Genomic DNA, 15723 nt, shown 5'->3' with positions numbered 1-15723 from the left:
GTGTGTGTGTGTGTGTGTGTGTGTGTGTGTGTGTGTGTGTGTGTGTGGCGCGTGCGTGCGTGCGTGCGTGCGTGCGTGCTTGCGTGCGTGCGTGCGTGCGTATGTGCAATTGTATGATGATAATACAATGAATTTTAGTTTCGAATACAATACAAAGCAAAGAAATTGATCAGGCATTTTAAAACGGGTACGGTTTTTTACCGAATTTTGGTGACAATTTTTAATTTTATGTTTTAATTAAATATTATGGGTTGGTATTATATTAAAAATTAATTTCAAAAAGAATATCTTGAAATGAAATTATGTTTGATCACCAAAATTGAACATCGTCACCAAAATTAGTATATTAAAGAAAAAAACACAAATTAAATCAGAAAAAATATTCAATATATGAATAAAGTTCTATATGACAATCAGGAGGTTAAGTCTCACACGGTGAATTGCTTGGTCCTTCTGTTAACAACTGGTCCAGAGCAATGCTCTGTGATAAGGATGCCCCACTGGGTACTTCCGACCATTGTCTGGTGAAAACTGTATCCGTATACTTCCCACCTGATCAGAGCCCTAGTGGTATAAGACAGGTGCGGTGACACATGTAAATAGATTGGGACGAAATGCGCCATTACTTTATATCCATTACTTTATATTTATATCCTTGGAAGGCTTGCTTTTCTTCAGGAGACTCGTCGAGCTGCGCTGACGCTATACTCGAAGTTTTGCGTTTGGGTATGGTGTATTACATACCACACTCTGAGGTATCCAATAGTTTCCATGCTCGACCACGGTTTAGCGCTGCTGTAGCCGTGCTGAAGCACTTAAACAGTCCGCGTACCAAGCTTGGGCAGACGTTCGACTACGCAAAGCTCCGAGTACTCGGAATCTGAAGATAGCTTTTAATAAGGCCGCCAAGAAGTGCAAAAACGTGTTGAGCCCAGTTGGCCCTAGCCAAGTTCAACCATGTACGCTGCATAGGAGCCAAGCTTGCCTCTTATCCAGTAGGCAGCAAATCCTTTCGGTCTCTAGTCAAAGCGGTCGAAACTAACCTTTGTCGCCCATCTTTACCACCTCTGCTGAAGCCGGACGACTTGCTGGTCTAAACTGCGGAAGAGAAGGCGAATCTTTTGGCGTCACTATTTACAGAGAGTTCGCGTCTGGATGCCGTAGAGAACTTACCACCTACCTTACCTGAGGCTGGCTGCACTATGGTACCAGTTCACATACGCCAAAAAGAGGTACTTAGATTCCAGCAATAGTCCTACGTAATTGTGCGCCTGAGCTGTCTCCTGTTCTCACACGACTATATCGCCTCTCACTAGAGACTGATGTAATTCCCAGGTCGTGAAAGCTAGCAAACACTGTGCCGAAAAAGGAAGCAGAGCTGACCCTGTCTACTATAGACCTATCTCAGTTACTTCCATTCTATGCAAGATCATGGAACTTGTATTCAACAACCATCTCCTGTCGTGCCTTGAAGACTACGACCTCCTCAGTGATTGTCAAAACGAATTCCGGCGAAGGCGATCTACTGGGAATCTTCTTGTGTATGCTTGCCACATATGGAGTGAGGCTATAGAAAAGCAAGGCCAAGCACTTGCAGTGTCTTTGGACGTTTCCAAAGCCTTTGACAGCGTCTGCCACGCAAGCCTTTTAAGAAAGCTTCCCTCTCATGGGCCTCCCACTGACCTTTGCAATTGGATCTCGAATTTCTTAAGGAAATGGTCGATTCGAGTGGTCTTCGAAGGCTACCCTTCCGAACTGTCTGCAACTCTCTTTCTGCTGCAAAACAATGATATGTTAATGCCTTTGCGTGTGCTGATGACAGCACAGTTGTAGGTAGGTACTTGACCAATGCAAGCGTCAGTGGAGAGGACATCTAGTCTTGTCGAGACTATATGGTTAGTCGTTTGGATTTAACACTTAAGGCGGTCTCCGATTGTTGCGATGCCAATCTTGTCAAAACGCTACCAAAACACAGACCTGACTCCGACTTTTCGTGATGTATATATACCGGTAGCCGACTGTCTCTAGCTACTTAGGAGGAACCTGTCCTCCAATTTGAACTTCGTCAGATACATGGAATCCATGGCCCAAACATGCATCCAGGAAGATTATCCTTTCTAGAGTGAGGCGTTACTTCGCACCGGGACAGTTGCTTCAACTGTGCCAAGCACAAGCCCGTTCGTGTGTGACTACTGCTGCCACCTATGGGATGGCTCTGCTACATACCAACTGGTCACCTTGGATTCAATCGACATGCGTGCCAAGAGACTTACAGGTAACACGAAATTAGTAGATGCGAAGCTGAAGAGCCTTGAACACCGCCGTAAACTTGCCTGCTTATCGATATTCTAAAGGATATATCACAGAGAGTATGCGATGGAATTACACGATTTAATTCCGCCTTTCTCTTTACCGGGGGACTAGACGTAGGCTTGGGTTTCACCCCTATGTTGGGGATATGCCAAAGATTCGCATGAAGCCTTACGCTTCCACATTTATATAGGAACTCAGGTGTGCATGTTCACCAAATCACCAAAATCACCAAAATTGTGTCACCAAAACTGGAATTTAAGTTACGGCAACATTAACTATAGCATATCAAAGGTCCCCAAAACAATATTCAAAATACGCACACCATTATTTGAAACCTTATTTGTTTCCTTGGTAAAATGATCACAAAAATTGTCCACTTTTGGCCCCCGTGTCGCCAAGTATTAGTACTTACCTTTTTGGCGGGAAAAGCAGCACGATCTCCGCACAACCCTGACCCTGGAGGGGGCGAGAGGTAGTGATCGGAAAGTTCTTCAAAGCTTTCTCCAAAGTATTTGCTAGTGAGCATTTAAAATTGTTCACCAAAATGAAGCTCCTCCCGCGGATTCCCGATTGTTTTTGGTACGATATTACTTTATATTAAACAGTTTAATTATCATTTATTTACTTACATAGTGTAATATTCACTAAGAGTACGGGTGTACATGGAAAAGGGCATGTCAAGCTTGACACTTAAAATTTTATTCCAACTCTATGCCGCTTATGATAATTGCGGTCCAAAGTACAAAGTTTGAATGTATAATTATTTTTTCAAAATATGGTTCGATTTTTTTTCAATCATGAATACAAGTTTCAGACACAGGTTGTGAACGCGTTACCAAAATTAGAAATCAGTACTAAAAAAAAAATATAAATATACTATAACGTCGACGTACGAATTTTTCTTTAGTGGCTCCAGGTGTAGATTTAGGCATACTTGACTACAAAAAATATTACAAATCTATTTTGGCAAGTTGTACTACGACTTTCGATCACGCCGCTGAAAATCACAGCTGGGAATATCACTCTAATATAATACTAAACTGCTGAAAACGTCAAACTAAATTGATAAGAGGAGATAAATAATGTGACATGAAAAAGTGTAAGTAGACCAGCCGAATGTGAATTTGTAGGAAACATGATAAAAAGGCACTCGGATCGAATGACCGACGATCTTTTGACAAGGGTTTCTCTACTATAATATAAAGTAATTGCCGACACTTCCAATTTTCGCCTTACGCGTTTGTTGCTTAAGAACTTCAGTTATATTAAAAATTATTTCCGAGTATTTTATTTACAAACGTAACAGTTACTCTTACACTTTCAAATTCGTACGATCGGCTGACTCAATATATACCGTAAGAGCGGTGGGACAACAAACACTGGTTCAAAACTAGTCGAACCGACGGAATTTTTCTTTGCTTTTGTTCAATTTTTGTTATTGACATAAAAATAACTAAGTAATGAGGTATTTTTGAAATATATAAATGAATATCATAATAGTACAACATTATGATGTTCTGTAAAATAAATATCTATATAAATCTACAGCCATATAAGTCAGCTACAACTAATGAATTAGTATATTTTTAAGTTACTGAATGTCCCGATGTACGACCACCACTATATTCAATTGTTTTTGTGAAATTACTCCACTAGTTTGTTGTAATTATTAATACAAAGATCGAACACTTAGAAAAAATTCCTTCGATCCGGCTGGATTCGATCAACGTCTTCCGGCAAACCGTGGCAGACGTTATGCCAACTAAGCCACGGAACGAACTATCGAATCTTACCTTCTATGTGCTTTGAATTGGGATAGTCTAAGTTTACAATTGAAACTAATTTTTAACCCCACACTCAAAAGAGAGTTATGAGCTTTAAGCCTTTGTCTTTGTATGTCTATCCTTTTTTTTTTAATTTATTTATCTTGTCAATTACATTTTTTTTACAAATAAGATAATGTGTGGCATCGTAGTGTAAGACGGACTGGTTTCAAAGCGTTTTTTCAATTGATCGGGATGGTTCTTAGCTATGTATGATAGCTGTTTTCCTAGTTAGTGGAAGGATTCCAGTCATAAAATTAATTGTTATTTTACATCCGTTTGTTCGACCGCCTGAAAATTCGGTGTACTATGGAAATCTGATGATATTATAACCTTGATCTAAAGCTGCATCTAAACCAGGGCAGTCTGTTGAATACACAACTCTTCAAGTATTTGCAGCAGAACTATTGGATTTACTTGAAATTAGATTTTTACAGTTATTAGTATATGTATTAAAATTGTTCGACTATGGTATGTCGAGTTTTGACGTATGATTACAATGTGGTTTTATTATACCGAGTGTTATCTTAGAGCGGATACACACGGCGAGTTTTAACAACGATGCAAACGCAATGCAATAGCGATCAAGAACCTAATCGTGTACCCATATACACATCTTACATCCTACGTTTGTATCCATGCAATCGCCTATAAGTCGCAAGTGTATTAATGCAATAGCGCGTTTCATGAATGCGCGTTTGCATCGCTCCTAAAAGTCGCCGTGTGTAACAACTCTTACGAGCTATTTTATTCGTTGCTTAAAAATGTAGGTACAAACTTTCATTCCAATTCAATCAATGGGTTAAACAAAAAAGTTTATAACTTCGAAGACCTTTAGTAAATTGTCAAAAGTGCTTTAACGCATACTGCAATATATGTATACATATTTCGAATGATTCCACCAAAAGTTATTAAATAAATAAGCACTTAATTACATAATTGTATGAGGTAATATTCCACTTTGTAAAACTTAGCGAATATCAATGTATCTGTCTGTATATGAGTATTATCGAATTGTAGAAAATTATTTATGATTGTCATATGAGCAGAGAATCCAAAACATACTTGGCGGTATGGGTTCACGCACGCCATTCGCTCGTTTGGTTTCTTGTAGTACTTACTTATTTTACCTACGTTAGAGTAGGTAAAATAAGTGCTTCAAAATGTTTCATAGATATGCCGTAAAACTCTAGGGTACCTATGTTACGTTCAGCCTTGGCACTGTGGACATCTAAAGATACTTACACCATGTCATAATTATCACATATTTATCTCTATATATTGATCGAAATAAAATTAGGATATATATTTACACACGCAAATTCGCAAATATAAAAGGTTTTCTCTCTAATTAAAATTTACATGAATAATAGTATAGTGGAGTTACGGCCATATGCTCAATTAATACCATACCTACGAAATTTGTTCATTGGATTATTTTCATATCGAGATTCAATGGTACTAAATTATAATCTTAAAAGGAGCATAAACTTTTATGTAAGTCATAACATCTTTATCTTTATATTCTGTTACACTTATAATAAAGACAAAAATTACGACTCACCTCGGTGACCGCTACCCGGGGTTTAAAAAAATATGGTAGTGTTTTTGAGAAAAATAATGGCCAAGCTCTTGGAGCTTTAATTCCGTTTCAGTTATTAATGGGAACATTACTTAATTAACAAGAATATTATGACTTAATAGAATTAGACTTTTATTTTCTAGCAGAAGGTACAATGCGACGTAAGGTATAAAAGGTATTTCTATTTAGTGTTTCGGTGCTTCTTTGTTTTTTTTTTATGATTATATTTCTCCTTTTTGTATTTGCTAACCATGATTTCCTTTTCTATATTAGAGTTGTTCTTATCTTATTACGTGTATTGTGGCATGATATACTAATGTTTTTTCCTGAACTAGTTGCGTAATTAAGTAATATAACTATCTAAGTGTTAACACATAATAACTTCTTTTTTTGGTAAATATATGAGTTGGCGTATCGGGAGCTGATGGCAAATGCTCATGTGGCATGACGACATGTCCATAGAGTAAGTACGGGCCGGATACTAGTGTGAGATGACACAAGCTTCGAAATATTGACCCTATGTAATAACATCAAATATATGAACAGCCCTGAAGGGCGAAGCGGTGTCGGGAGACAGATCGAAGTTTTAATCTAATGTTTTAATATGCTTTTTAATCTATTAATTTTATGTTACAGAAGAATTATCATTAAAATATTCTTCCAGTGAGTAAAAATATTTATTTAGGAGAAATTGTTTTAAAATTGTATAAAATACTTTATGACGTTGTTCATGTTTCAGTTTATAATTTTGTATATATTTTTACAGCCATTGAATTTGGGCTACTGATCTTTAATTTTCATCTTGATATACTATTAGAAAAGCTAAATTATTTTTAAATTTGTCTCCTTGGGTCGTGTTTAGTCTTTTAACATTGTATAAAATTGAATATATTTTTTATAAAAATGCAGGTGTCGCAAATATAAATTACACGTTAAAGCTGATTCCGAGTTTTTTTAAATGTGGTTGGCACGGCTCCGCACCTTGTAACCCAAAGTCCCAGCAAATAGACTGTCGCCCCGCAGCAAAGCTGACGTAAGCATTAAAAAGGCGAAATATTTTTGGGCTATCCAGGAGTGAGTAGGTATTTTTTAGATAACGAGTACCATCATTGGTCACAACGTCCTTAAATATCAGGTGAGATTGCGGCTAAGCGTATTTTTATTATTCATAAATAACTGATCTATTATTCGCAACGTTTTGAATTAAACATTAGTGCATTTTTTCCATAAATGATATATTTGATGTAATATACATATATTGTGGACATTCCAAAGATTAGCACAAAGCGTTAAACTTCCACATTTGTATGGCGAACGTCTATGGAGTGGCATTCCTTGCCTGCAGACATATTTCCTGAACTTTGTAACTTGGGCCTTTTCAAAGCGAGAGTGAAAAGGAATTATTTAGGAGCGCATGCTCCATCGTCGACCTCATCGTCACTTTCCATAAATATTATAAAAAATAAAAATGCCTCGATAGAGACGTGTGAGACCGAAGAACTCGAAGCTATCTTGCCTAATGTGCTGGGTGATTAGAACGATGCCAGTATTTTAGGCTCGCTCGCATACTCAATTGGAATAATGTAATGTAGTTTTTAACCTATATTAGCGCTTTGTATCAGTATTAGTTATATTAAAAAGACGAAATTAATGAATATTAAAAAGGAATAGTTTTATAATTATAATTACATATATACCTATATTATTTTTTTTTTATGCAGGTCAAAGACACTCCGCTTTACCCGATAGGTTTGCGCTAGTGCACCTGTGCAGGCGATCGGAGCAAAATCCGAAAAACATGTTTTTGCCTGCATGCCGTGCCACAAACCTGAACGTATGTATGCGTGTCATCTTAACAGTCCCATATCTTTCTACATAAGTTTTGTTTATAATGCCCCTTCCTATCAAACTCTTGGTTACGTGTGAAGGGCATTACCACGCCTCCATGTACATTATGCTACATTTAAATTCCTCTCAATAAAATAGCCGCCCGGCCGCCGCGCGGTCGTCGCGCGGGCCGCCGCGTAGACCAAATTCAAGCCAGGCTAGCCCGCGTGTCCGGAATGCTCATTTAAATTAAAACGTAAAAGCTAAACGAATAGAGCGTATTTTGCCATGACAGTTAGACTCACGCGGTCGCTGCGCGGCGGCAACGCGGACACCGCTCTTCGACCGCGCGGCGGCCGCCGCGGACTCCGCTCGACGAACGCGCAGCGGCCGCGCGGTTTGAGCGCGATGAATTTCGTGTCGAATAAATGCGCCCTTAGGGTATACGGGAAGTGTACTATAACCAGTGCGCACACATGAACCTTATAAGTTCAGGTTCTGACCCCTGATCGGCTAGTGTACAGGGTTGTCACAGACCTCTGTCACTTGTTTTCATCCGGTTCTTCGAGAGGCTAGAGCCTCGGGTGAGCCGCCCCGGATCCACGTACAGTACTCTCCCAATTTTCTAGATAAGTACCGGAGCTGTAGGCCACTCACTTCCCGTTTTGCCACCACTAAGCCGTCGAATCTGAGTCCACTACCAAATCTCCTCATTGGTGGCGGAGTTGTAAGGCACGCTCATTTCCACGACGAAACGACGTCTCTCCAGTTCCCAATAGCCTAAGCGGCTGGAGGGTCAGGAGGATATCTGGCTTATCCTCTACTAGCTCTCCGGGCTAGTGCTGGAGATGCTAGTCGTAGTGTCCTGCGACAATGTCCAGACATAGCTTCCAACTTAAAGGGCAACTCACGTGTCCCGCGTGTCTCCTCTCTTCAGGCCCTTAACTAGATCGCTAGTAAGACGCGCTAGCTGATCACGAGACAGATACCCCGGCCACACCCAATCGGGGCAGACAAACATATCTCTGCAGCTAACCACAAACCCCAGCGAATCCATACCCAGTCAGGGTCTATCAGAGACGCCCAAAGGCGTATCACTGGCGGAGGGCTTGGCCCGGCCGCCCGCTGTACCCTGGTCTTGCCGTCAAGCCCGTAGTCTCTTCGGAAAATCCTATCTCTCGGGTTGGTAGATAGGGACAATCTCGTCTTAACAATGTTAACAGCCTGTTTTAGCAGTAGTAGAGCTCCTTATGAAAGAGTTCGTCCAGGGAAGTTCGTCACCTTACCTATTTTTGCAGCCAAGCAGTAATGCTAGCGTTACTGCGTTCCGGTTTAGAAGGGAAAGGTGCTGATGAAATTACAGGTACTTGGGATTTGTCAACTTATGACGGGCGCAGTGGCAGTGCCCCTCACATCTTTGCGATTTAGCATTCCGAGTGGCTCTACATAGGGCGCAGTGTAAGTTTTAGAACTGGCCACTTACATAAACAATATTTTAAAAGAATTTTACATTTGAAAATTTAACTCTTTGGCTGTAGAATACAGTTTGTTTCATCTGACTCTCACTTGTTTTTACATTGTAGCGTCATTTTAGAAATTGGTTGTGTACATCACCATGGATTTAACTCGTGAACATATTCGGAGTATGATTTTCTACGACTTTAAGTGTAATTTAACAGCTCAGCGGAGCTTTGCTCGGCTTCAAACTGCTTTTGGCGATGAAGTACCATGCAAGACGACTATTTATAGCTGGTTTGCAGAATTCAAACACGGTCGTGTGAATCTCAGTGACGAATTTCTAGTTGGTCGCCAGTCCACTGCTGTGAACAACAAAAACATCGATGCTGTGCGCCGTGTGATCAAAACAGACAGGCGTGTGACATACCACGAGATTCGGGCATCTTTATAGATAGGCATGGGTTAAATACAATCACTACTACACAGACATTTGGGTATGAAAAAGCTGTACTCTCGGTGGATCCCACACAATTTCACTGAGGCTCAAAAAACGGCTCGCGTCATTTGGTGTAATGCCATGCTTACCAGATTCAACGACGGAGCGTCAGATTTGGTGTGGGACATAGTAATAGGTAACGAAGCATAGATTTATAGTTACGATCCCAAAACAAAGCAGCAATCGAGCGTATGGGTCTTTCGAGATGAGCGAAACCAACCTAACTGACGCGCGTGCAAAATGCCTCTAAGTGGATGATAGCTTCTTTTTTTAATAAAACTGGGCACGTGGCTACTGTTGCTATAGAGAATCGTTGTACCATGAATAGTGATTGGTATATGACCGTTTGTTTGCCGGAACTTATTGTCGAAGAGTATGAAATAAAAAATGCGTTTCGGAGATTGCCACGGAGGTGTGGCATAACAGTTTTCAAAATTGGTTCATTCGTATGAAAAAGTGCATTAACGCTAACGGAGAATATTTTGAGAAACAATAAATTCATTTCTGACCATTTACAGTATTTTTTTCTTATTCATTCCGAAAACTTATAGTGCGCCTCACGTACAAGTACAACAACGGTTATAGACAAGCGTGTAGCTTACCATCAGGCGCACGACTTGTTCGTCCCGTCATATTATAAAAAAAATTTAACTTTTTACAATGCAAAAAAATACATCATTCGCAATTTAAAATACTTGATTTTGTAGTTGTGTATTCTTTATTGGTGTAAGCATAAATAAATAGCGTCTTTAGTATTTACTTAATTCTAAATTAGAGTATCAAGTTAAAAATATTATCAGGAGACGTATTAATTGTCATTTGTATTATAAAATGATAGTAGAGATATTTTTATAAAATGTTATTTGTAAACGTATGTTTTTCGAATAAACTAATTCGTTTAAGTAAGTGTTCAATTAAATTATAGAAAGCTTTTAAGGCTTAATGAAATATCACAAGAGCTCTCAGCCGTAATTCGACATCAAAAATTTATGATTTTGTGTTTCTACCTTTACAAGCTATTGATACTTCTGTCGGCCTATATTGTCTCACTACTGATGATGATTTTTGTATATATTATTTATTTTATTATTTATTTACTTATATTGTATATGTTACTCATTTTGACGACTTCAGTGGCCCATCGATTTGTGCTATGGAGGTCCAGTGTTTGATTCCCGGTAAGATAAATGTAGGCAATGATCTTTTCTTCTGCTCCAGAGTGAATTCAACATGTTCATGTGGTATGAAATGCTTTTTGTTTAAATAAAGAGATAAAAATTTTGAGTGCGGTCATTTTATCATAAAATGTAAACTACTGTTTCACGTTTTGCTTTGTTCGAACTTCGCCAATGTCGCGCTATCTCTGGCAGTCCGCCAGGCCCAGCTACTCGTGTAACCAGTAACGTTATTAATTTACAGATAGTTGTAAATTTGCACTTTTCTGATTACTTTGACAGGAAGTTACGTGTTTTTAGTCAGCACGCATGTTCCGACTTTCATTCACAAATTCCCTGTTTTTCAAGAACTGACTTAAAACTAAATAGTTAAATTTTTACATAATACTCAGAACATTGTTAAATTTTGTTGTGCATAATACAAATATACGCCGAGATTTTTACTGTTTAAAATAAATTCACAAGACAACATTGGGTACAGGATTCCGATAAAAGATTCATCGGCTTTGTGCGCCAGATACTACTCAGCTTTTTAAACAATAATACTCTTGTCTCCTAAAAATCCTTACACTCTATTGACGTTCACTGACATATTCACATTGTCAAATTGAGTACGAAAACTAAGTAAACCTTTGAGATTTAAATATGCGCCCGAGGAAAACACTATTAGCGCGATTCACGAATTACATAATATGTTATTAACACCATCTAGTATTAAATCTGTTTGGTCACTACATTACCAAAAATGAACTAAATGTTAACTAAATGGGTTTTTAAATAAAAATAAGCATTAATCTAAATAAAGATTATGTTTAAACAACAAACTAAACGTGTCTACGTCAACAACAATCTTCCTGATGATTTAAATTTTTTGAGATAAACCACTTTTCTAGAAAGCCATCGAGATCGGCTCAATGATATAGTTAGTATTGTTGTCTGGACACTTATTTTGAGCTCTATCAGAAAATTAATAAAAGTGGTTGAAAAAATAATTGCTTCATATTGATGCTACTTAGATGTAGACTTATGTAGACAGAAATATATAATATCGTCGGTTAAATTCGTAAGCCTCGTAACCCCCAGTAACGTGAACTTTTGAGTAGGCACAATAACAGAATTACTAAAAATAATTATATGGCAATATAATATTATACCTGTATTTTATAACTAAAAAAGTGTACAAATTACATTTTGAGCTTTGATGGCCTGATATTGCACTCGAAGATTTAATAAAAGCGATTTCGTTCAAAAACGGAATTGCAGGGTTTTAAAATTTTGCCGACGATATGTGTGTTTACATAAGTCTATACTTCTTCTTCTTTTTCTTCTTCTTCGTTTCCTTCTTCTTCTTCTTAGTCGTTATCTTCATTGCAGAAGGTCGTGTCCCCGAATGGTTTTCGAGACTTTTAAGGACGATTTTCTTCCCTCTGATTGTGTCTTCGGCCTCTCTCAGCGCAGTTGTTATAGGGAGGTCACTCGGTCACTCCATCGGCTATACAGCTGTTATAATCGCCAATTTAGATAAAAGAGTGTATTTTTTCAACCATTCAGTACCTTCTAATCTAATTTTGGCTCAAAGACTATGGAGCTGTGTTGCTGTATCTCTGTTTACAAAGACTAGAATTTAACGTTTACGGTACGTGGTCGCTGTCGCTGAGCTATCTCAATATTTAAAACTTCAAATCGGTATATTATAGTATATATATAGTTAGTGTACATTGTCTTTGCTTTGACGGTTTATTTAAAGCGGCTTATCAATACAGTCCACCGAGAAGACTAGACAGCTACGAGCGAGGTCGACCCTTTATTACTTTACTGATTATGGTTATGACACTTATTTCCTATTAAGTTAAAAAATTGGCGTATTTTAAGGTAAGAACAAACATATTGTAAGCCGTATTAACCTAATGGTTTGAACATATTGTATAAATAAAGCAAAATAAATTTTCAACTTTTGAAATAAAAACTGACTTCGAACCTTGTGGTTTGTAAACTAAAATGATAGATAGTTGTTTAATTCATTTACACAATTTTCAAAATGAATATCTAAGAAATATGGTTGCGCCTAGTTTAGATAAATAGCAACGTTGAGTGAACTCGTAGTAATCTTTTTATCTATGTTTGTATTATTCAAATCATGCAAATGTTCCTAGTAAAATGCTTTTCATCGAAGTTATCTGAGATCTATTAATGTTATATTATATGAGGAGTTTTGATATACGTTTGGTCCTGAGAGGGAATGTTGTTTAATTTTGTGCGTGAAACCGAGATTTCGTTTCATTATCCTGAGATAATGTTACCGGTATAAACACTGTGATTGTGTTATTCATGTGAAACTGGGTTGTGGATTGTTTTAACCACGCTCTTTAAAATAATGATGTAAGAATAATGTTAAGTTTCTAATGCAATATTTGCTTAGTGCACGTGGGTTTTCATTAAAAATGTAATATAATCCTAGTATAATTAGACTCTTAAATTATACAAGAGCTGAGGAGAGTGCTCTGAGCCCCTCTTTAATCCTACAACTGAGAGCGCCAGTTCGCTCGCAAACATCAATCTTATGACGAAAAATCTGATCAATTAGTTTAGGTACTTTCTGTTTCGAATTAAATTTATCTGCGATGTAGCAACGCGAATGTTCTTACGAATGTTTTCGACACCTTTATTTTTTTAATGTTATCGGCAGAAATATTTGTCATATTTTTTCATTCAATGAGGATTTTTTGAGTTACTTTTGAAAATCACAATTGAACCCAAGTATGACTAAACTTTATTCAACATTTTGGAGATGTTATATGAAGAGAGAGTCACAAAATAATTAAACAGTAAATTAATAATAAAAAAATATTACTAGTAGCCTACTGTGTACTATACTAATTTTCATAATTTTATTGGTTTTTTATACAAACTTACATTCCCTATTTTGATATTCATTTTTGTGACAGAAAGTAGCCCATAGGCTACCTAGAAGAAGGACATATCCTTCTTCTAGGTTCTACATATCTCTACACGAAAATTTATCAAAATTGCGGTTTAGGCGTGAAAACGTATTTTCGATTGCATGCCTAAAGTTGCTTTAAGGTACGAGTTTGTGGTTGACACATTAGTAAGTTAGTAAAGAAAATTCTTTGGATCCAGAGCGTACGCGGTTTGTTGTTTCGCCGATCTGGGTTACAAAAACAAAACACAATACGTGTGTATGGTAAACATCAGACGGCTGACATTGTTGTTTTTGTCCACAACACGTCCAACTTGAATCCACGTCAATGTCAACCGCAAAAGCGCAATAGAAAAGTATTTGTAAAGCTGGGACAATGTAAGGAAGAATGTTTAAATCACAGATTAAATAAATGGGAAAATTGGCTGTGCAATTATAGCACTTGAGTTTTCGATAGATTTTTTTTTAAATTTATTAAGGCTTTGGCAAAGCCATCAGCCTAAACATGAAGTTTATGTTTCTGTAAATATGTCCGCCACAAAGAGGATAGGCAATTTGAGGCGGCGTGCTAGGATTGACTCGGGATTCCTTAAAACGGGCCGCTACGGGTATTCTAGTTCGAGATTCGTATAATTTCGCGTTTTAATCTGCGATTAAGGCACAATAGCACTATCCTATTCCACTATTTCACAAAATAATTGAAAGTCAAAATAAAAACGACACTTTTCCCTCCAAAAGGTCTAGAGCGAATCCTTTTCGATAGACTATTTGTAAAAACTACATAATTGTTTTTAAATATAGAATAGTTGTCTATGATTAAATTCAATGTTTTAAATTTCTCTTTCTTTCTTTAGTTGTTATAAGTTGTGAACGTATCCCTTTTAACCTTTTAAGCAAACACATGTTGAATTGGTCAACATATTGACCGTACTGTATTAGTAAGACATGAGTTAGAATCGCTTATGTAAACAAAAGAAAGGTTCTCGCGCCCTTTTCTTGCGTTGTTTATTTTACCTGCCAAACGTTGCCATGCTCGCAATAAAACGCCTTTCTGAATGTACCTTTTATAATAATGTTAAGTGTTTAAGTATGAAATTGTCGTCCTAATATTCTGGCCGCTAATAAAGTCCACTTGCACTATACTTGAAATTAAACCAATTAAACCAAATAAACCAAATAAACCAAATAAACCATAATAAACCAATTAAACCAAAGTCTTAAACCAATGCTTGTAATGCAAAAGCACTCTTAATACCTTATGTTAAGAGTATATTAGAGTATCATCAATTTAAAACATAATAAAGTACTAATGTCCATATAGCAAATATGGACATTAGCGTGAGATTGTAATGTGAACTTTAATAAAATAATATTTCTCAAACCTCTAAATTAGCTACAGAGAAATTAACAACATGGTTTGATGTAACTATACTCACAATTTTGATCTATTTGTGTCAAATCAGTAAATTAATAAAAACTAGAAAAATGTGCTTACTACATGAATTTTTTGGACTACGAAGGACAACGCTTGGTGAAGCTTGCACTGCCGCGTAATATAATAGTCAACGGTCAGCACAGTTTTTATTATTATTAAAATTTTTTTACTCACATTTAAATTTTGATTTTATTGTACAATAATTAGTCCCGCAGACTTCATTTTTCACCTAGGCTAGGGTTGTCTGGAAGAGATCTCTTCTAGAGATAAGCTCACCTTTGTATATGTCCTTTATAACTTGTGTTTCATGTATCTTTTCTTTTATGCAATAAAGAGTTATTTTTTTTTTTTTCATGGTCGACACTGGAAAGGTAAAATGTCTAATGTGCATCAGGAGAGCGATTTAATAGTTACTTGTTATGCAAGGCTGCTTGCATCACAAGTAACTATTAAATTTAACTATTAAACAAAATTGTTGTTTGACGTGAGTGCTTGTATTGAAACCTGAGCAAGCGAAGGATGCTAAGATTGAACAATATTCAAAAATAGATTCCTGAGCGTAGCGAGGGTTTCAAGGCACAAGACGTAAAACAAATTTGCTGTCGAGTGAAACACACAACTTTTCACCGAACTATAGCCAGGAAAATGGTAGATGAAAGAAAAACAGTTGAACATC

This window comes from Hyposmocoma kahamanoa, unplaced genomic scaffold, assembly GCF_003589595.1.
Source record: "Hyposmocoma kahamanoa isolate Upper Pololo Valley unplaced genomic scaffold, ASM358959v1 93, whole genome shotgun sequence".
Classification (NCBI taxonomy): Eukaryota; Metazoa; Arthropoda; class Insecta; order Lepidoptera; family Cosmopterigidae; genus Hyposmocoma; species Hyposmocoma kahamanoa.
This window is presented reverse-complemented; position numbering follows the sequence as displayed.